This window comes from Berghia stephanieae, chromosome 5 (genome assembly GCF_034508935.2).
Source record: "Berghia stephanieae isolate SIO BIC M18660-M18661 chromosome 5, UCSD_Bste_1.3, whole genome shotgun sequence".
NCBI lineage: Eukaryota > Metazoa > Mollusca > Gastropoda > Nudibranchia > Aeolidiidae > Berghia > Berghia stephanieae.
The window spans coordinates 55,879,830-55,904,829 of NC_088364.1; the positions used below are offsets into that span (position 1 = coordinate 55,879,830).

General features: G+C 34.6%; 1 protein-coding gene across 2 annotated transcripts in view; it reads left to right on the forward strand.

The window, feature by feature from the left end:
• LOC144973254 (cGMP-dependent protein kinase 1-like) overlaps positions 1 to 25,000 on the forward strand; it is a 329,273-nt gene that overhangs the window by 66,978 nt on the left and 237,295 nt on the right. For both annotated transcript variants that reach the window (XM_078915484.1, XM_078915485.1), the window contains exon 2: positions 14,646 to 14,747. The gene's annotated coding sequence lies outside the window, so the exon portion shown is untranslated. The remainder of the gene's footprint in view (positions 1 to 14,645; positions 14,748 to 25,000) is intronic.

Sequence of the window (25,000 nt, forward strand, 5' to 3'; positions counted from 1 at the left end):
CATTTGAATTCACTTGTGGGAAAAATATTATGATATCGAAATCCACTCACTCATGTTATATTCATATTGTTATTAAATTACAACATTATCCACCCTCAAGAAATGCCATTGTCATGTACTTAAAGTATTACAGTGTTTGTTGTCAAATATTATGAGCCCAAGACACTGCCGTACTCTGTAAAAAGAACGTATCTATAAAAAAAAATTTGCCATAAAACTCTCGTCCTTCAAATTATATCGATTAATTAAGATGACCTACAACTTGTCAAAAACTCGCAACTTGGGATTTAGGCAAGTCCCAGGTTTGAGAGTTTTTGGCTAGATGAGGGTCATTTAATCGAACGTTATTTGAATTCATGTTTTCTAGCCAAAAAAATTAACTACAAATTATTTTTTTTCAGTGAATTTTAAAGACAGTGAATATTGACCGGTTTTTTTTGTTTTTTTTTTTGCCTCCCAGAAAAAGATCAATTTTTTTGACAATTTGTTCTTCAGTCTAGTGACGCACAGTTGGCTTATCCCATCTTGTCTCAATAACAAGAGCCTTGATAATGATAATTATTATGGCGCCATTGTTTGCCTGCTGGACTGTCAGTTTTCCCTTTTTTTAATTCGTCAAATATACAATAATGTCTCAAATTGTGACTCATTGTCTCAAAATGGTATTCTGTCAGGGGGAATTTGATGCTTAAAAATAAAGATTAAGCTTAGCTTAACATTTCTTTTGTAAAAATAAATGAAATATATTGATTTCTGTCTCTTGTTATTGTTATTATTATTATTATTTATATGTATTGTTAATAATTCGTTGCAGTCAGGTGCTGTACCAGACATTTACAAAGTTGCTCATGTCAAACCCCTTTTGAAAAAACCTGATCTCGATAAAGAGAACTTAAAAAACTATCGCCCTGTCTCTAATCTTCCTTTTCTCTCTAAGATCTTAGAAAAGCTTGTTTTGAAACAATTACTGTCTCATCTTAAAAATAATTGTCTTGAAGAAAAATGTCAGTCTGCTTATAGGCAACATCATTCGACGGAAACCGCACTTGTTAGGGTTGTTAATGATCTCCTCTCTGTCATAGACAATGGTTCATGTTCTTTGCTGAATTTGCTTGACCTATCGTCTGCTTTTGATACTATTGATCACAATCTTCTTCTCAAACGTCTTGAAATTACTTATGGCGTGTCTGGTGCAGCGCTTGATTGGTTTAGGTCATATTTGTTTAATCGTAAACAGATTATTACGGTGGATGAATATAGATCGGAGGAAATCTTTCTTGATTGTGGGGTTCCCCAGGGTTCAGTACTTGGACCCGTTCTTTTTGTTTTGTACGTTGGCCCTCTGTCTAAAATCATCAGAAGTTTTGGTCTGTCTTACCATCAATACGCTGATGATACGCAATTGTACTGCGTTTCCAATACGAGAAATTTACAAGAAGTATCAGCCAATAGTAAAAATTGTATCCAAAGTGTTAAGAAATGGATGAATGAGAACAGACTGAAACTGAATGATGATAAGACGGAGGTGCTGTATGTGGGGAACAGGAAGTGGAAAAGTGAAACAGATTTGAAGTTGGGGGATGCCTCTATTCAAATTGTTGACAAAGTGAAAAACCTTGGCACATTCTTAGACTCTGGACTGTCGATGGAGCATCAGGTTAATAATTTGGTTAGATCTCTCTTTTTCCAACTAAAAAAGATTGCTTCCATTAGACGGTTCATATCTGAGGATGTGACCAAGCACCTGGTTGTGTCCCTCGTACTATCGAAATTGGATTATTGTAATGCTCTGTTGTTTGGCGTTTCGCAATACAATCTGAAACGTCTTCAGATTGTCCAAAACAGCGCTGCCAGACTAGTATTCATGAAGCGTAGGTGCGACTCTGCCGGACCTCTACTTCATGACCTGCATTGGCTGCCTGTTGGGAAAAGAATTAAATTCAAAGCTTGTGTTTTAGTGTATCGTTGTCTTGAAGGTACTGCCCCTTCCTACCTTTCAGAACTAATTGAAAGATATTCAAAACCCCGCCCCTTACGTTCGGCCAGTGATTCCACAAAACTAGTTGTCCCTCGAATTCGGAAAAATGCTGGAATGAGATCCTTTTCTCATTTCGGACCCACTATTTGGAACGCCTTACCGCAGAGCATTCGTGAAAAAGAATCTTTGTCTATTTTTAAACGTTCGCTTAAAACATATTTGTTTCGATTTTAGTAGATGGTATGAGAAGCAAGATAGGTTTGGTTTGTGTTGTGTGTTGTGTTGTGTGTGTGTATGTGTATGTGTGTGTGTGTGTGTGTGTGTGTGTGCTTGTGTGTGTGAATGAGTATGTTTCAGCCAAAGTAATTTGTAATTTAAGCGCTTAGAGTCTGGTGTCTCGGAGTTATAGCGCTATATAAGTTTTCAGCATTATTATTATTATTATTATTATTATTATTATTATTATTATTATTATTATTATTATTATTATTATTATTATTATTATTATGATTATTATTATTATTATTATTATTATTGTTATTATTATTATTATTATTAGTAGTAGTAGTAGTAGTAGTAGTAGTAGTAGTAGTAGTAATAGTAGTAGTAGTAGTAGTAGTAGTAGTAGTTGTTGTATTATTAGTATTATTATTATTATTATTAAATAGTGTTGGAATCTTTAATCTTCATTGACGAACAATTAGACGACATCAATGACCAACTCATCACTTTACCAACCTGCAGACAGAATGAATACCACAATCTCTTTTACACCAGACATACTACGCGATACACAAAGGGCTGTATTTTCACGTGGATCACATGGACCTTCGATCAACTTTTTATTACATCAACGCCGGCGTCAACTGACACTAACGTAGATCAAGGAAGTCTGATCCAGACATACCGTGGACACATGTACACGATGTGGGTTAGAACCCGAAACCGCAGTGCATCTAGTTGATAGATATGTTGTGACGAAGCTTCCGGGTGAGTTCGCGACGGTGCACGAGTGTGGTAGGGACTTTGCCGATTGGGTCGATCGTCATAACATAATATTGTGAGCACCATTAGAAGCTGTCAACTATGGATGACTCGGCACGAACACCGCCGATGATGTTTCTGATTTTTGTATGATAAATATCAATGTGAAAGGATTTTTCAACAAAAGGGTGGAATTTAATAAATTGATAAACGAATATTGTCCCAAAATCATTTGTTTAATTGAAATAATGCCAAAACACTATAATGAAATTGATGTAAATTTAGAATTTTCGATTGACGGTTATGACTTTCTTGTAAGGATCCAAATGAAAGAGGTGTATCTATTTACACTTTAAAATCATTTGAGGTCTATGAAATTATAAATCATTTTGTTGAAGAGAGTGTATGGTTTACCTTTTAAATATAACAATCTATCATTTGCTATAGGTCATGTTTACCGAAAATCATGGGGTTGATAAATTGGATTCATTGAACAATTTAGAACTTTATAATTAACTTTAGATCAGAGACAATTTGATCCTATTCTAATTACGGGGGACTTCGATTTACCATTAATTAAATGGGATGATATTTGGTATATCAACACTGAATTGCTCTTTGTAGAGACAATATGGGATGTCTATCTAATTCAAAAGATCAATTATCCTACAGAAGATAGACAAAATCAACAAAGAAATATATTCGATCTATTTTTATTTAATGAAGAGCATTGGATCAATTCATCATTAATGTCCTGTTGACAAGTGACCATGATGTTTTACATATATCTCTCAATGTACTCAATACAGATGCTGAAACTGATCCCAAACCCCGTAGAAATTATTTTTTAGGAAATTATGATGCATTTAGGAGAGAATTAAATTCCGTTGATTGGTTACCATAGTGGATGTGAACATTCAAAGCGCTTTGGACTTCTTCAATTATTTTTTTTTAATTGAATCTCTTTGCGACCCATTCAAGATAGATAAATTAATAAAAGACCACCATAGCTGACTAGAGATATCAAGAAAACTATAAATAGAAAGCAAAAATGTTATAAAAAGTTTCAAAAAAGCATATCTCAGTGTGAATAAATATGTACTGTGTAGAAATGCGACTAAGCGCTCAATACAAGAAGCCGTAATCAAATTTGAAAGAACAATCACTAAAGAATATAAAACAAATGTCAAAAAGTTTTGGAATGATGATGAAAGGTAACTGAAATTAAAATCTGGAATAAATGTATCAAATAAGAATAAGGGAGAAAAATTCTAATGACAAAGAAAATGCAGAATTGCTAAATTCTTTTTTCTCTTGTGTTTTTGTGGATGAGAGAGTGGGAAATGTTTCTGAATTTGTGGACAGAATGAATAATAATTTCTTGACGGATATCTGTATAACTGAAAAAGAGGTTTTTGAAAAATTAAATGGCCTTGATGGGAAAAGCATGGGACCGGATAGAACACATCCTTATTTCTTAAAAGAGGTAGCTCATCAAATTGTTTCTCCTATTATGGTCATTTACAACAAATCAATTTCTTCTGGTGAAGTATCAAGTGTTTGGAAAGTAGCAAATATTACAGCAATTTTTAAAAAGGGTGATCGCTGCAACACTGCTAACTATAGACCAATCGGCTTGACATGTATACTTTGTAAAATTTTGGAGTCTATGAGTTATGCATTATGTCTTTCATTGAATAAATGCCTTATTAAGTAATTCACAACATGGCCTTAGAAATGGAAGAGCTTGTATAACACAATTACTTGAATAAGGGAAGATCTAAGAAATTTGATTGACACTTAAAATGATGTTGATATTATATATTTAGATTTTTAAAAATATTTTGATACTGCTCGCCATGAAATGTTGTTTCTAAAATTATGAGGTTACGGTTTAAGGGTAAATATATATCATTGGATTATATCTTTTCTTACACATTGTATTCAAAGATAATAGTTGGAAATGAACAATTGGAATATAGCAATGTTTCAAGTGGTGTGCCTCAAGGTACTGTCGTGGGACCACTCATATTTGTATTATACATTAATGATATACCAAATGTTGTTGAATCTCAGAGCAAAATATTACTGATGACACAAAAATATATAGGCCCCGATTGATAAACGTGATATTTTATAAAATGATTGTATTCGATATTCCATCGGGCAAATGATTAGCAAATTGATTTCAATATTTCCACATGAATGGTCATGCATATGGGGAGATATAATCCATCTCATGTTTATTATGTTGATTGATGAAGGATTCACAAATTTGACCACTGATTCTGAAAGGGACTTAAGAATTATGTTTGACTTCACGTCGATCAACACATCTCAACTTATATAAAAGAGCTAACAGAGTGGTCGGTATAATATTTTAAGTTTGATGTATCTAGACGCAAACACACTTATTACTTTATACAAAAACCAATGTACGTATTGTATTAGAATATGGTAACAGTATTTGGAGCCCACTTTATAAACGTCAATCCATTACTTTAAGATAGGTTCCGAGAAGAACCACTATATTACTAACAGAATTATCATATTTATCTTATGCTGACAGGTTAACCCACTCAGCCCTAACACCGACTATATCCGTAGTTTACCCGGGTTACTTTTACCCTATGCCTATTTATTACATTCTGAGACAAATTATAGGCGTAGTAGCAAAGCTAGTGTTTATAGTTTTTTCATGTCAATGGTAGTTGAATAAAACTATCTATGTACATGCTAATTTTTAATACGTTTTGAAAAGTAATAAAAGTTTCTACGATTGAGTGAGTTAAGGACATTACAACTCCCGTCTCTTAAGTATAAGCGCTTACGAGGAGATCGTAAACATTAATGCAAGATTGTTCATAATGAGTATAATGTCAATGCAGGAGACCTTTTTTAGATTCTCTCATGTTTCATTCACCAGAGGAGATGAATACAAGCTATACAAAGAAAGCTGTTCTTCATATATTAGAAGAAAAAAACTCATTTACATTTATACCTATTAACTTCTAGAACAAACTAAAATTTGACACAGTAAACTCAGAAACATTCAACTCGATGTTTGATTATGATGAATGACACATAAATACTGATTTTGTAAAGTTTGATATCGTTTGGGGCGATGTCTGTATAATGTTAATTTAACTTTTAAAAATGAATTCTTTTTTTCTATTATGATTATTTTTGTGTTTTGTTTTGTTTTTGTTTTGTTTTTTGTTTGTTTTTTGGGGTTTTTTTTTTGGTTTTTTTTTGTTGTTGTTTTTTTTTGTTGTTGTTTATTTTGTTTTGGTTTGCTTGTATCAAACTGTACAAATTTACATTTGCTTATAATTTTTTAAAAACTTACATATTTTATATTCTCAATTTTTATTTGTTAGTGTCATTGCTAAAATTTAATACTTGGATTATATGATGTTTAATATACCTCGCACTGGTTATTTAGATCCTTTGGCGTGACCGCTGGCAAATCAAATTAAAATGTTCATGGCTAAAATTTGGAATGGATGTGCAATGCTGACATGTTAACGAGTCGTGGTCTTTTAAAGGCCTTAGCCTGTTTTAGCCCATTAAAAATCATATCATATCATATCACATATATCATTATCATTATTATCATTATTATTATTATTATTATTATTATTATTATTATTATTTTATTATTATTATTATTATTATTATTATTATTATTATTATTATTATTATTATTATTTTATTATTATTATTATTATTATTATTATTATTATTATTATTATTATTATATTATTATTATGACGACGACGACGATGATAATCATGATGATGGTGATGATGATATTGATGATGATGATGATGATGATGATGATGATGATGATGATGATGATGATGATGATGATGATGATGATGATGATGATGATGATGATGATGATGATGATGATGATGATGATGATGATGATGATGATGATGACGATGATGATGATTTAAGGTTTTCTCATCGTATTTAAAGCGCATACTGATATCATCACGTCATCCTCTTAAACAACGTATATTTAATATAACCATTATAATATTTCACTTGCCTGCGGCTTAAGCATTCAATTAGTACCACTCAACTGTCCAGAAATGAAATAAACACATAAATACTTACCACACTTCCATCCCCTCCAGCACAAAGATACAAACGCTCCGGAAAATTCCGTAATTTCTGAAGTTAAAAACCCCTGATTTAATTCCGGATCTCAATGCTTTTATTGAGTTGAGTTCAAATCATATTTATTTTCAGTACATTTCGGTTACGTGTGTCTATTTTTCTATCCCAATTTACTTGTCGTGAAAAGTTCAGGAAATTTTACAAAGCTGGTTTAGCATCTCTGTTCCAGCTCCTGCCACCCACCCCTTCCCCCATGAAACCATCCCCTATACACAAATACATTTCGCGCGCGCCCGAACACATACTTTCATAACCACTCACACACATGTGGCTTAATATAATTATGAAGGCAGACGCCTATAGTTTATTCTAGATAATGGACAGTGTGGGGCTCTTAAAATGAACATGAAGAATAACCAGTGAATTTTTGTCCGTAGGTTTGTCATATTCATCCTTTACAAACGTTACGGTGTTCGTATATTCTTTATAATATTTTTCACCAAGAGATATACATGTGAGCATTAATATTGCGCTATAGCCACTGGGTGCTCAAGGTGCTTTTCGAGGAGGTTCTAGCCAACGGCAACACTTAACATGTAGGACGAGACATGATGCCTGTTAGGAGATATAACACAGCTGGGTTTTTTTTCCAAGGCGAGTGTCATTTAAATCGATCGATATTTGAAGGACGAGTTTTCTGGCCAAAGTTTTAAATTCGAGTTCATGGCTGCATCGTAACGAATGTGACGATTTTCCTATGGGTGGAAAGGAGAGGGTTAAGGCAATGACAATGTTATGTTAGTGTCGTAATGAACTCATTTCATTGGCCGTTTTGATTATGATACTGGTTCAACGGTATTTCTAGTATTTTTATAGAGACATATCCACTAAATGTGCTCAAAGCATTTTACAAAGGATCCCCAGTCAACAGCAACACTAAACAAGTTGAAAGAAACACGGCGCCTGTTAGGCGATATTACAAGTTGTTTTGTTTTGGTTTATTTTTCCAACAAAGACAGCATTGTTCACGGCCAGATACTCATTTTACACCTGGGTGCGGTGAAAAAAGTAAGGAGCCTTCTCCGAGGACTCCACTATGCACCACTCAACGCGAGACTCGAACCCGGATCCTCCGATCCGAAGGCGAGTGTCATACCACAAGACCACGTAGCCGCATATATATATATATATACACACACACACACACATATATATATATATATATATATATATATATATATATATATATATTCCTATGTCTGTCCAATTGAGTCAAAACGGTATTCAATAGGGAGATACTTGGTGCTCAAAATTTATTTTAAGCTTAGCTAATAAAATGTAAGTTGAACCAAGTAGGTACTTTTATTAAATAGAATGAGTTTTGTTGAGGGATTTTTTTTAAATCTCTATTTTAACCCTTTTCACTCAAAATTCATTTGTTATCTAGTTCAATCATAATACCTGATTGTCTGAATTGACTTAACATTAATATCGTAGTAAATTTGTGGTTTATACATAGTTTATTGACTGTCTCAACAATTTAAATTCTCCTTTAGCTCGGATTGACCTGAGCTAAAAATGATATCGAAATATTCTTGTAGCTATATGTAGCGGTCGATAAGTAATTTGTAGGGAGAATTTTTATGAATGGGACAGAGGCAAAACAAGTAGTGGTGGTCACTCGTGATAAAGGGTTGGGAGGAGGATAGAGATAGATAGATAGATAGATAGATAGATAGATAGATAGATAGATAGATAGATAGATAGATAGATGGATTAATAGATAGATAGATAGATAGATAGATAGATAGATAGATAGATAGATAGATAGATAGATGGATTAATAGTTAGATAGAGAGATAGCAATAGATAGATTAATTGATAGATAGAGAGATAGCTATAGATAGGCTAATTGATAGATAGATTAATAGATATATAGGTAGACAGACGGATATATTAATAGATAGATAGATAGATAGATAGATAGATAGATAGATAGATATATTAGATACATAGATTCATAGATAGATAGATATATAGATAGATAAATAGGTAGATAGGCAGATGATAGATGGAGAGACAAATAGAAAAAAGAAAGATAGGATAATGGAGAGAAAGACACATAAATTGATTGATAGCTAGTTTGATTGAATGATCAATTGATACGATTGATGGTGTATACAGTTGGAGAGCTTGAGAGATATAAAAATTGAAAGGTATGTAAATATGTTATGAATGAAAAGGGTAGATTGATAGAAGAATAAAAAGATAATATTAAATAGAAAAAGGAGGAAAGACCTACAAGCAAATACACGCATTCACATACAGAGACAGACAGAGGGTGAGAGAGAGAGAGAGAGAGAGAGAGAGAGAGAGAGAGAGAGAGAGAGAGAGAGAGAGAGAGAGAGAGAGAGAGAGAAGAACGTGGTTGAGGAAGAGGAGGAGACAGAAGAATTGAATCGAATCAATTGTGTAGTACCAGAGCAATATCTTGGACACGGTTATCTTGGAAGACTGAAATAGATGTTGTAGACGCCTTTGTTAATCTTCTTCTTCTTCTTCTTCGTTCCCGTCACGTCACATGGTCAGTCCGGTCTGGTGAATGAAGCCCACAGTGGTCCTGAGGTCGTCCTCACTGCCGTACAGCTTCTTTGAGTATGGGGTTGGGTCAGGCCAGAAGTTCCTTCTCAACTGGTTGTACCTTGGACATTCCATTAGGACATGATGTCCATTTTCATTTTCAAGTCCGCAGTCACATTGTCCGGAGGCACCTGCTCTGGACATCCTCCACATATGTTCCTTTAACTGGTTGTGTCCAGTTCTCAGTCTGAAGATGATGACCTGTTCCTTTCTGTCGAGCACCTTGATTGGGTCATTCATGTTGTATTCTGGGTGCTTCTCTCTCCATCTCTGAGACTGGATAAATTTGGCCATTTTGTTAATTTCTCCTGTTGAGTACGTTGGGGAGGGTTGCTGCATGCGACTGCCTGCCTTTGCCAGTTGGTCAGCGATCTGATTTCCAAGTATCCCACAGTGTCCTGGAATCCATTGTTGCTTTGTTAATCAATGTGTTTACTTTAGGTGCCAGGGAATGTCCATTTATCTGCTGGCCGGTGAGACTGTGAGCGTATTTTCTGTTTACAGAAAACATTCATAGACAAGTGGGGTTCCCTGGAAAATACGTATTTTTACAAGTTGGCCGGTAAATGGAATCGATCAACTAGAATGAACTTTAAGAATTTTATATAGTTGTAAGTCATTACAATCAAGTTATACATAATATATATATATATATATATATATATATATATATATATATATATATATATATATATATATATATCAGGTAATGTGTTTTACACTTTACAAGGTCGAAGGTCTGTCACTTAAATAAGTTTCTTTAGTACCTTTAATGTGTTAGCTGTTCAACATAGCCACCACCTTTTTCCTAACACCAACTATCAAATGCAGCTACATAAGTCACTGTTTCCTTCATATTAAAAGAAAGTGTCTCCCTCTCTCTCTAACTTTCTCTCTCTCTCTCTCTCTCTCTCTCTCTCTCTCTCTATCTATCTATCTATCTATCTATCCCTCTCTCTCTCTCTCTCTCTCTATATATATATATATATATATATATATATATATATATATAGAGAGAGAGAGAGAGAGAGAGAGAGAGAGAGAGAGCGTTTAGCCAAAATACTACAACATCCGCCAGTCGGATAAAAACATAATAAGACACAACACTATATGTAACCTTAAACGTTTATAGTCTGATGGTACAACTCATTAAAATGGCGGGCTGGAAACAATAACAAAGAACTGAGTTACGTCAATTTTATTAATTCTATGTATAAAGAAAGAGTAATCTGGTCAAAATTTTAAAGTGTGTTTTGTCAGTATCAGCAGAGAATCTCTTCCAACATCTCCTTGGATTTCAGTAATCCTATCAATGGAATGTTCAGACATCCTAGAGTGGCTTTTTTTTTATATTCTTCATTCTATTCCATGCTTATCTTTGAACAACGTGAGATATTTTTTTTCTAATTTAAGCTTGCAATCTTCCTTGATACTTGATACTTTTTCAGTATTAATCAAAGAAGTGAAAATAAATTCCGCGCTGCTTATTTCCCACTCGCGTGCATATTTCCGTTTGTTGATTGGATGGGTCCTGGGTTAAATTATAATATTCCTTATATTATTATTATTATTATTATTATTATTATTATTATTATTATTATTATTATTATTATTATTATTATTATTGTTATTATTATTATTATTATTATTATTATTATTATTATTATTATTATTATTATTATTATTATTATTATTATTATTATTATTATTATTATTATTATTATGACAAATGAAAAACTTTTCTTCAACTGTAAATGGTTTTGTTCGTTGAAATAATTTTTTTTTCTTTAAAAACATCAAAATGAAATAAAAAAGTATTCCATCTCGAATAAATTAGTTAATCTGATGCAGTCTCTCGAGAATCTGCTGTTGTCTCGTCTCTCGATGAAATTAAAAAAAAACAAAACACCTTTCTAAATAATACATGTATGTCTGCTCGGTTTAAATGTATTGATAGTACAAGCCATGTTTATAATAATGTCATTTCCTCATTGAATCAATAAATGAATTCCATTGGTACTCATGAGTATGCATTGAGTGCTCTTATCGAAGAAGAGCGCCACACTATTACATTCTTATAACAAATTGCCTTCGGTCAATTCTTATCTTTAGACTCTGATGCATATTTATTTAAGTTCTGAATATACTAGATACGCGCCGAATGAACTTCTTCTTAGCTTATATTTTTTAAACTTGAGATTTTATACAGCGCAACCTCCACAAATGTGCTCAAAGCACTTTACAAGGGGTCCCAAACCAACAGCAACACTTAGCAGGTAGGACGTGAATGACACCCGGTTAGGCGATATTTCTTTAGGACAGTGACAACGCTGTTAACGGCCAGGTACTCATTTTACACCTGATTATGGTGAGAGAGTGTGAGTAAAGAGCCTTTTCCAAGAATTCAACTATGCGCCGAGCGAGGCTAAAACCCAGGACCTTCCGATTCGAAAGCGAGTGTCATACCACAAGATCGCATAGCAGCACATTCAATTCATGGACACAGTTTTTATTAAATTACACCCTTTCCCAACGGCATTATTAGATACCGTCGCCTGTGCATTTCATGAAAGAATATTACAGATAATCCATCGAATAAGATGCCTGATGTCAACAGGAATCACCTGTGTTGTCCAGTTTAAATGCCAGTGAAAATATTGATCCCTCAGCGAAGGCAGTTTTGGAAAAGCATGCCTTTATATGGTTGAAGAAACTTGAATGTCGTATTACAACCAAACCCTTGAACATTTGTGACCAATCGCCTCAAGACGGTACCATGTCGAAGTGAACTTGATCCCTCAAATTTAATGTAAAGCTTAAGTTAAAAAGAAATGCTATTGTTGAAGACTGTATATAAATATATATATATATATATATATATATATATATATATATATATATATATATATATAGAGAGAGAGAGAGAGAGAGAGAGAGAGAGAGAGGGGGGGGGGGGGGAGAGAGTAGTAGTAGTAGTAGTAGTAGTAGTAGTAGTAGTAGTAGTAGTAGTAGTAGTAGCAGTAGTAGTAGTAGTAGTAGTAGTAGTAGTAGTAGTAGTAGTAGTAGTAGTAGTAGTAGTAGTAGTAGTAGTATTGGTATTGTCATTTTTATTAGTAGTATTAATACTATTTTAATTAAACTTCAAAAAAAAAAAAAGAATTAAAAAAATAGGCGCTCCTAATTCTGATAATTTTGACTTTAAAGTCCATTTCCTCCATCTCCGTTCATGCTGGATTAATTGATTTGAGGGTTACATAATTTAACATTCTGGCTTTACACTGCAAAATCCTAGGCTTATCATTAGTTTGAAGTTAGCAGCTTTGACTTCATTGAAGTTCTTGGTGTCCCAAACAAAAGTGACGTACATTATAAGATTTGGACATTGAATAATGTTAAAATTGCACTATTTCAACTGATACGAATATTTATTTTGTATTCAAGAAAGAAAGAAAGAAAGAGAGAGAGAGAGAGAGAGAGAGAGAGAGAGAGAGAGAGAGAGAGAGAGAAAGAGAGAGAGAGAGAGCTAAGAACCTCCAACCGAAACGGGATTTTCTTCTTGTAAAAGCCACATTAACGCACGCTTTTATCATAAGTCTATCAGATTCATGAAAGTGTTAGATATGCCATTTTATACTACAAGGCAGAATTCTCTCTGCTTGTGTCCATAAAGAATCACAAATATTGCCATCACGGGGTTTCAAAATCTCATTTAACCTGTAAAGCTCTGACTCGCCGGATAAAGTCTAATCCTTTTATCATCGGGGAGGGAATTGCGTCGTGAATGAAGCAATGTAGAACTAACTGTAACTTTCTATGACCCTTTTTCCTTTCATCAGAGGATAGGTGGGGTCACGGAAGTTGACCTACTAAAGCACTCGACTCACAAGCCAACGTTCCGATTTTGAATCCGGGTAAAGCTGGTTATTTTTCCGAGCCGTGGTCTCTTGGCGAAGTGGTCAAGTGGCAATGCATTGTGAACCCGCTTCAGGCACTTTTGTCATTTTCTTTAGGAAAAATTATTTATCCTTAAAAGGGTATTCTGGACAACATGTATCATTTCTGTGGACGTCGGATTTTTGATTGATTATCTATACCTGCAGATATTTCTGTTCTTCGAACGGAGAAGGAGAGGGTTAAGCTACCTGATTTTCGAAACACATAACACGCATTGACTATATAAAAAGTGAATTAAGGGCAAAGCGTTTTCAACTTATCAGAGCTCTACGTATTTGGAATCCAGACTTCGTAAAAATAAAATCATATGCCTCCTTTCTTACCTCTTTTGCGCTTTCTGATTTCTTTAGTTATTTGTGCGTTCAATTGTGGTGCAGCTGATTGAAGGTATTTTATAATGACTGGAAGTGGAGGTCGTTTTGATTGCGACTATCAATTTTTCGTCATTTTTCTTTACAATCTAGATCTAGTGTTTTTATTCAAATTGTGAAGAAACAAAACATTATTTTTTAAAATCATATAGCTAATGCTTCCATCGTTTTGTCGTTCCCAATAAACAATCCAAGTTTGCTCTATTTTTTTTGTTTTTATATCTATAGAGCTACATTTCATTGCTTGGGGCTTAGCTGTATTATAACTAGATTCCTCCGTGTAAAGAATTGGATGGCTTATTATGTTGTTGCCACGCAAAAGGGTGTATTTTTGTCTACTTTGATTAGGGATTGGTTAGCTAGATTTTTGGATTGCGGGAAGTACTTTGCTGTATGAATGGAGGCAAGCAACTATGTATAGTTCATTTAATTCCTCGAACATCAAAATTAACTCGTTGGGTCAAGTGGCATTTATTTGATGGTTACTATTACTTTTCATCCAAGGCGCCGCCCAGACTCTTTTTGTTTCAGATTCTAGGATCTGCTAAAATGTATATTCATTTAGTTATCCTCTTCATTTTATCTTTCAGAAACCTGAAAAATCTCCTTGGGATTTTCACGGATTACTTCGGGTGAACGGATTTGGCCAAGTGATCATCGACTGGTGAGTCTTCCTCACCCCTGAGCTTGAGGTATGTGATATAGGCCAATTCTTTTTTTCTAATAGGACAGAGAAGTCGTGACGTCATTCCTTCTATTCTTCCGGTTCCAAGCTCATTGGAAGTGTACATGTATCCAGTCCTTCGGAGAACTGATAATGAATATGTTACATATTGAATCATAAGGTGGCATAGGTTAGTAGCAGGATGTATTGTCAGATTCTTAAGATAACGGGGTGTAAAAAGAGCGAGTGTGGATAATCTTTATTGACGATAAGCATATATTTAGATTTTTAAAATGCGATGTCATCACTCTGAAAGCAGAAGATCAATTACACAGGATATGAATCCAGCCCTCCGGAAGAGTGGTTTTACACTTCCAATGAGATTGGAACCAGATTTTGACAGCATGATTTTCACTTATTATGAACGACAATATTGTACATCGCGCTTTATGTTGCTTCAAATATTCAGCCTGTAAACCATAAGTCATACAGTCGCCGGTTAGGAGTAGTCCTTCAGAGCCGTTAGGCCCATGGCGCCGGAGTTTATTCCGATTTCTCGATCTCGGTCCTTTGCATGTGAAGCGAGTGCTCTACCAACTGAGTTATCGGGACCCCCAAGTCCCCGGGTAATCGTCCTTTTTGTACTACCACTCTTACGATATCCGTTACTGCCTTCAGCCAGGTACTCATTCACATCTGAGTCAATGTAATGTGTGCACAGTACCGTACCCAAGAACACAACGCCAGTATTGGATTAGTTGCAATATTAATATAATGGCAAAAATATTATTATTATAAGGCGTCCTCGTTATTCTTTGTGTTAAAAAAACAAGCAATTATTTTTTTGTTTGGAGGAGTTCAAGATTTTTTTCTACGACACGCATCCGGTTCGACTAAAAGATAGTTTTTGACGCTTTACTTTGTCCTGAACCACAAGGATCAACCTTAATGGCAAAATAGTTAAAACTTGAGAACCAATCATGATAAAAAAAATAGTCAATTTTGATAATAAATAACATAGGAGAGGTCATTAAATGAGAATTGGTGCTGTGCGCTTAGGTAATTTACTCACAGCATTCCGCCAGTCGGATATCACGTACCACTACTCTAAATTGTGTGTAACCTTGACTGTTTATGGTATGATTGGTAGAATTCAGTGAGAACTAGTCATAAAATAGGCTGGCTAAAAACAATAATATGGTTGTGTGGCGAGCGAACCGGCGGTCTCCAGAAGTGGGTGAGAGAGAGCTCTAGAATTGACCTGAGTGTGATACGAATATTTTTGTATTCGTGGATAGCTCACACGGTAGAGCCACGCTCTCACCTACCAGGCGGAGTTGTCGTACCAATAAGGTCGCAGGTTCAAACCCCACCACCGCCGCGAAAATTTTTATTCTCTATTGTCTTCTGGCACTTTTCTACTCACTTCATCTCTTGTTGTTACCAACATAAGTGCCTGCTCCACTCACTTTTCTGAATTAAAAATTCACCCCATATACCGGAGCATACTCAATGTCTCAATCGTTTCTATGTTATATGTTTGTGTTGACAATATTGGCTATTAAGCTTAACTGCTGGTCAAGTAACTTTGCGATGGTTGTGTGGCGAGCGAACCGGCGGTCTCCAGAAGTGGGTGAGAGAGGGCTCTAGAATTGACCTGAGTTTGATACGAATATTTTTGTATTCGTGGATAGCTCACACGGTAGAGCCACGCTCTCACCTGCCAGGCGGAGTTGTCGTACCAATAAGGTCGCAGGTTCAAACCCCACCACCGCCGCGAAAATTTTTATTCTCTATTGTCTTCTGGCACTTTTCTACTCACTTCATCTCTTGTTGTTACATTCATTTTTAATACCTTTTTTTCCAATTTTGAAAAGTAACAAATATCTCTAAGATTGAATGAGTTAATTATTATAATATATTATGAAAACCGTATTACACCTGATCTCCATTATTTCTCTTCTTCTTTTTTTTTTTTGGCAACGTGCATTTTTTATAATACGCATGTAAGTCAAACAGCCAATTTGTTGCACATACATTCCAGAGGGAAATAACAATTTACAGTCCCTGTCTGAATCATTCGATGTTTAAATGAAAAAAAAATTATCATGTTTTTAAAAAATCTGAAAATAAATGATCGAAAAACGAACAATCGGACACATAATTTAGGACTAAAAGGCAATATTATGCTAAATGATTGCCAAATGCAAAAGACAATGTTCAAGATGAATCAGTCATTATATTTAAATTAGATAAGAACCAGTATCAGTGTGATTGTTTGATATAATATTGTTTTGTTGGGGTTTTAAGTTTTTATTACAATATTATCATCCAGACGTGTCAAATACTTTTCTGCAGTCTGTCTAAATTGTAAGTGATGTATTGTAAGTTTTTGTTATTGGCTGATGAAGGTTTTGAGTCCAAAACGTTCCTTGTTTGGTATTTTGTGGGATTTTTTTTCTAAGCTGTTATATTTATTTTGGTTCATTACTTTTAACAGTCTGAATCTTCTAGCAGCTTGCTTGTTTGCTTGATTCTAAGGTTTTGTTGTATGTTCTTCATTTTGTTAGCTTTGTTTTTTCTGATTGATAGAATTCAATGATAATTGAATTTCTCATAAAAAAGGCTGGCTAAAAACAATGATAAAGAGCTGAGTGACGTCAATTTCGTTCTATCTATAGTAATATGATTATTGAAATCCCACGTCTTTGTATTTTTGTTTTGATTTGTTTTGTTTCGACCTGATTCTAGAAATATTTTCACATTTGTTGACATTTGAGTCGGAAAAGGCTTGTTTTGTGTGCTTTTGTTTTCGTTTAAAACATTGATTTCAATTACCCTTTGTTCGTACACGTCGCTATTTCATTCGATAACTTCCCATTGCGCCCTCTGGTGTATAACCTCCCTGGAGCCAGAGGCGAGTCGTTATGACCACTAGACCAGTGAGTCCACGCTGAGTAGACACAAGCCTAATACAATGCGCTAATGTCTTTGTCCAACACACACCCGCCCATTTCTCGGATGATTCCCTGAAGAGATGGGTCATCATATATTTGAATTAATGACGACTGGCTAGAGAGAGAGAGAGAGAGAGAGAGAGAGAGAGAGAGAGAGATAGATAGATAGATAGATAGATAGATAGATAGATAGATGGATAGATAGATACGAGTAGATAGATAGATACATAGATAGAAATAGAGATACATAGACAGAGAGAGAGAGAAAGATATATATATATATATATATATATATATATATATATATATAGAGAGAGAGAGAGAGAGAGAGATAGATAGATAGATAGATAGATAGATAGATAGATAGATAGATAGATAGATAGATAGATAGATAGATAGATAGATAGGGAAAAAAGAGAGAGAGAGAGAGAGAGAGAGAGAGAGAGAGAGAGAGAGAGAGAGAGAGAGTACGCATCTGTACTCATAAGAAGAAAAGAGCAAACATTTTAAGAACTTTTGCCAGAAAACTCATTCTTCAAATTGAATATAGGTAGATTGAAATGATCCTCATCTTGTCAAAAACTATCAAACCTGGCACTTTCTAGAAAACAAGATGTCGCTTATTTTATCCACCAATAATTGGAGGTCGAATTTTCTGGCCAAATTTTCAAAAAAATGTGTTGTTGTTTTTTCAGTATTAAGACAGTACAATGATAATTCACGTCTTTTCGTTTTGGTAAGAAGGTAATTTACTCTTATATATCGATATCAAAGAAATATGGGATGACACAGTGTCTATCTGGTATTATAATTATTATTATTATTATTATTATTATTATTATTATTATTATTATTATTATTATTATTATTGTTTATTATTATTATTATTATATTATTATTATTATTATTATTATTATTATTATTATTATTATTATTATTATTATTATCATCATCATCATCATCATCACTTCATCATCATCATCATCATTATTGTTATTAATTGTATTATTGTTATTATTATTAATTAATTAATTAATTAATTAATTAATTAATATATGATAATATATTATTATTATTATTTAATAATAGTTCTCCATAACCTCCATAGTTTGAGGAAATATTATACAATGTTTAGTATTTTTGTTTACGCCATTTACCTCAAGGAGAAAGTTATCAATGAAAAATTCCCAGCGGTTTTTGAAGCGAAAATGTTTTAATATATCAATCAACTGACTGGTAAGCTTGCACCATCAAGTAATGGCCTGAGGCCCCTTTTTGAGATACACAAAAATGTGTCTTTATTATATTTATGTTTTTTTTTTTATATTTATAAAAGAGGTAGTATGAGAGGACGTTTGATGTGTCAACACTTTCCTCAGATGATTTTTATCAATAGATGATGTAAGTGCTTTTATCACATTCGATCTAATAGTTGACACACATTTTTGTTTTCATTTTCTGCTGGATGATTGGAGATTGATATTTGACCTAGAAAAAATACGGACCTTCAAATTAGTTGTACTAGTAGTAGTAGCGGCAGTATTATTATTATTATTATTATTATTATTATTATTATTATTATTATTATTAGTAGTAGTAGTAGTAGTAGTAGTAGTAGTAGTAGTAGTAGTAGTAGTAGTAGTAGTAGTAGTAGTGTGGTGGTGGGGGGTGGTGGTGGTAGTAGTAATAGTAGTAGTAGTAGTAGTAGTAGTAGTAGTAGTAGTAGTAGTAGTAGTAGTAGTAGTAGCGGTAGTAGTAGTAGTAGTAGTAGTAGTAGTAGTAGTAGTAGTAGTAGTAGTAGTAGTAGTAGTAGTAGTAGTAGTAGTAGTAGTAGTAGTAGTAGTAGTAGTAGTTGTTGTTGTGGTTGTTGTAGAGGAGGAGAATGAGGAGAAGGGTGGGGGGGTAGATGTTTAGGTGATGTTGGAGTTGTCTTAGTATTAGTAAGAGTAATGTTAATAAAATCAAACCTTTTGCACTTACATACACATACTAATACACACACACACACACACACACACACACACACACACACACAAACGAGCACGCACAGACTCACAATGATGATCAGGCGGACATAAACTTTGTACTGTAAAAGATCAGGCGCATCCCTTTTTGCACTCAGGTTGTTTGCGAGTCCATCAGATGATCTACTAATTATTGGGTGTCAGTGGCTAGACGTTATATCATTAAGATCATGTGATCAATAAAAGTGAAAGCATCCAACCGAAAATGAAAATATTAAGAACATGCATGTTTCTAACAGCATATGATATGGGTGTGAATTATGGATAATCACAAAAACAAACAACAAAAAAAAAACAAAAAAAAAAACAAAAAAACGATGAGAATAAAATTTATGCATTTGAAAAGAAATGCTACCGGAATATTCTCCGCATTCCCTGGACAGTAAAGGAAACTAACAAACATGTGAAAGAGTTCCTGGGCATTGGGGAGCCTTATGTCATCAAGGTGATACAGAAACTAAAACTTGCCATTTTTGGACATAGCAAGAGACCCTTGAAAAGATTTTTTCTAGAAGATATTGTGAAGGGGAAGGAGAGGGAGACCAAGAAGAAGATGGTCACAAGACATCAGCGAATGAATGAATATACTAGTGACTGAATGTAGAAAATATGGCGCAGGACAGAAGCTTGCTTCGGTTGGCAGTTGCGGGACCACGTCCAGGGAGATACTCCATAATGATGATGATTATCAATAATAGCAGTTAGGTAGAAAAAAGAAAAGGTTATGGATGTCATTAACCCTCTCCTTACCAACTATAGGAAAATCGCCACATTCGTTACGACACAACCAACATTTTTCTCATTCAATTTATTTAATACATCATAAAATTTAAAGAAAATGAACACTGTGCTATAGAGCATGTTTTGCTAAAGAATTATTGTATCGCAAGAACTTTACTGCTATTGGGATGGAGTGATAAAAAAAATATATTTTTCTGTTAGTTAGGTGTGAAGTTTTGGGGAAAATCCTGAAAATGGCTGGTAAGGAGAGGGTTAAATCGTTTATTTATAAAAGCTTTAATTTTTCATTTGTATTTAAAATATGTATGAAATCCTAACTTTTGAATTGATATATAGTTAGTACATAATAGTTTGTCTTTACCACATTCATTTTATTAAAACCATCAGACACTGCCGTACTCTGAATTTTTTTTCGCCAAAAACTTCTCCTTTAAATAGCGATCGATTATAATGACCCTCGTCTTGTCAAAAACTCCCAAACCTTGGACTTCAATGAAGGTGAGGGTTATTTTAATCGATCAAAGATTTAAAGTATTCAAAGAAGTTTTCTGGCCAAAAAATGTTATTAATGTTTGTTTGATTTTTTTTTTTTTTTTTTTTTTGTTTTTTTTTTTTTTTTTTTATTTGGTTTTCTTTTGTGTTTTTTTTTCAGAGTGCGATAGTATATCTAAATGTCCTGAGAGAAAGCGCTTCACAGTGATATATTTACTCCTGCCTAGCAGGCCATACTTTGGATCCAAATTGAAATCTTATTGTAGACGTAAACCGTTGGTAGTCGTAACGTCACTTCCCTCATAATGACGCATGGGAACTTAGTAACTGGCTCTAAACTATCGGAACAATGGCGGACGCCCTCATGAAATATTTCTCCGACGAGCATAAAAGCGTATCCAGAGGAGAAAAAAAAAACAAATAAATCTGATCATGTTTTGACTTTTACACATTCTGATCACAAGACATATGAAAAGTTCTAGCCAACATTAAGAATAAAAAGTACAGATTGTCTTTGTTTAGAGCCACGATGGCCGCCGTTGCTGGGCGACATGGCATCAGACTATTGAATCCAATTGCTAATCGCGAAATACTCGTTCACATCCTGGTCATGTACTTGGTCATAATATATACGTTAATCGATTTTGATTATTGCCTAATCGCACCCAAACGGATTGGGCACTTGGGTCTATTCGATCTGATTAAAAGTATTTGAGATGATAACCTATCTAAAGGTTACAAGCTAGTGCGAATACCCGTTTAAAACTATTGAAACTGGGATAAAGCTCGGCTCCAAATGCATCATGGCTGTCAGGGATTAGTTATTTTACAGACCCAAAATGCATAATCCGTGATTATACTTCGCTCATATTGTCACCAATACGATCATTGGCAAAGCCTAGTGAAACCCTATACGATACCGATTCAGCCTTTCACGCCACTTATAACTTGGACAAATGCCAGTTATCCCATATGCCTATCTCCTTCCTATAGTCTCCAGGGTTTCCAATGAGCTCAAGGTTATCCTTACTTTCTTGACTTCTTATATCCGTTGGGTTAGGTCTGATGCATAGGTATTCTCTTGAGATTGACATCTGGAAAAGTCCCTGTTTTGGTTTAAGTCAGCTTTTTGATAAAACATTGAATGCACGATAATATGTGAAAAGGTGTGTATGAAACTGCCAGTAAAAGCAGAAAGAAAAATACAAGAAATAACGTTTTTTTTTCTTGTATTTTTCTTTCTGTTTTGTCTGTCATTCAGACACACCTTTTCAGTATTTGTCTTAAAACAGTGCCTGCTCTCTAATGTGTCCGTCAGACAGACCAGCTATATAAATAGCATGCGCTTGTCTAAGAAGCTCACAACATTGCCATCCGGAAGTATAATGGACCAACACACAAAACTGTGTGTAACCATGAACGTTTATAGTCTGGTTAATACAGTTAAGTGAGAAATACTCGTAAACGCGGATGGCAAAAAAACAATAACAAATAACTGAGTGACGTCAATTTCGAACTATCTATAACTCACGAAGCTGTGACAAAATGTCTTATTATTAATGCTCACCCAAAAACAAAAGATCGATATTGAGTTGTTTTGAAAACATAAGGGTTTAGTTTCAATCGGTTCCTCTGGATTCAGCAGTGAAAAATAATCCCAAAATAAACAAGATCCAGCATCAAAAGCCCAAGGTCTGGCACGGAGAAAGAAGTGTGAATAGCTACCCAACGAATCATTTAAAGAGTCTTTTATTCTTTTCATGCTAGGCTAGTCTATCAGAGTTTTTGCCATTTTAAAGGGTTTTTTAACTTTAAAAAATGGATAAACGACCAGTGCACCAACATCGACATTGGAATGAGAAACCGGAATCTTAGAAAATGCATACAACACCCTTAAAATGCTCACCAAAAAATAAAAAAACAAGCGAAATCAAAAGCCATTTAAGATTTTAAAAATGTGTCGTTGTAACAAAACAAGACGAAGTAAAGGCGAAATGGACAGAATGCTGTAGTGGACTCTAGAACTCGCATTCAAACACAAATCGTCCAGAACTCATCACAAACTTTGAACCTAGTAAAGACACACCAACAAACTAAGGGTTGAAGTGGAAAATGCCATCGGGATCTTAAACTAAGCAAGGCCCCTGGCATAGATAACGTTCCAGCTGATCTAATAAAGATAGGAGGAGAAAAAACAACTAATTATGATCTAATAATTCTAAGTCAGAAAATCATTAACCAACACTCCTGGCCAAAAGATTGGACCCAATCACTAACACTCACTTATCATAGAATTATTTCCCATTGTGAAGAGCGGAAAATGGTTTAATTTAAATTTAAGAAAATGATTGTATTCAAAATAATGAGAGGAACCACTGATACTGATTCAATTCAAGTAAATTGCCATACTCCTTTACACACAACCACGTGTTTAAAATAATGGCGTATGTTTTCGATGGGATTTGACAAAACAAATTTGATTTTTCGATAAAATCATCACGATGTCTAATCAATCTCAAATTACACTCAAACCATCTTCATGTCAATTGTAAACACCATGCAAAATATGGTGACGATTGGTTCAGTGATTTCTGAGCCTTATTGTTACCAAAAAAAAATCACTTTTCCAAATTTACAACAAGATAAATATGTTTTGTAACTTTAAATTCAAAAATAATTTATACAAAATGAACCTTGGCTGTCGTTAAAATATTTTAGTGCCGGACTTGTGTATCGCCTCTTAACGTAAAGAAAAACCCAATTTTACATTTTTCGTCATAAACTTTAAATCAGTATTTGACACCTACCGCACTCCGACTAATCAACGTTTTGAAACGATGAATCACAACAACAAAAAAACAACAACGACAACAACAACAACAAATACATTGATTGATGCGGCCAATCAGTGATCCAATGCGTTTCTTTTATTTTTAGATTCGGCCAAATCAGACCAGAGATCTCATGTTTGTATTTTTAGATCCAGTCGGTGTGTCAACATCTATTTCCTTTAGACGAATGAGACATCTTTTAATCCACCGTAAATTTTCATTGCTGTCTGCAAAATAACGACGTGCGAGAATTGCTTTCCGGTTGGTAAAAGACGGAGGGATAATAGGAGTGAGGAGTGGGGAATGGGGAAGGAAATAGAGAGAGAGGAGGGGGGCTGGAGAGAGAGAGAGAGAGAGAGAGAGAGAGGGGGGGGGGAGGAGAGGAGAGAGAGAGAGAGAGAGAGAGAGAGGAGATTGAGAGAGTTTCATTTTCCTCGTGTCGAATGCTTTATGGGTAAGATTGTCAATACGCAGCCCCGCTTTAGATTGCTGTATCATTCTTTTTTTTTTTTATTTTTTTTTTTGGAGGGGTTGGCGGGGGGGGGGGGGGGGGGGGGCAGCATCAAATAACCATGAAATGATTAAGCAAATCGGACGGGGGGAAACAAAAAAAAAAAGAATAAAGATCGGTCCATTGATTTCTGTTGTTGTTGCTTTTGTTCATTTCTTTGGCAAATCAATGTTATACTTTCCTTATTTTTTAGTAGAATTGTCGGTCTTTCGGCTTTTCAACTCTAAGTGGGGATTTTTTTTTTTGAGTGCTGTACCGCCCGTCTGTCGCCATCTCTGCCTAATCTGAAAAATAAAAAAATCTTTAAAAATAAAAAAAAAAAAAAAAAATATTTGCTAGAAAACTCATTCTCCAATATCGATCATGACCCTCATCCTGACAGCCCCCTCCCCCCCCCACCCCACCCCCCCCCCCCCCCCCCCACCCCCATCCCAAACATGGGACTTCAGTGAAGTCCTAGTTTAGAGAGTTTACTAATAAGATGAGGATCATTTTAATCGATCGATATTTGAAGGGCGAGTTTATGACCAAAATTTTAAGAGCATGTTTTTGGGGGGATTTTTTTCTTCACAGTACGGCAAATTTCCGTCTGGCCCGCCTTCTACACCACATCGCAATTTCATCGATATTGGGATCCTTTTTACAAGGAAATTCGGGGTCAGGGATTTATATTTCCGGTTCGTGACATGAAAAAAAGAGATGGAAAAAAAAAGCGCTCGCCTCAT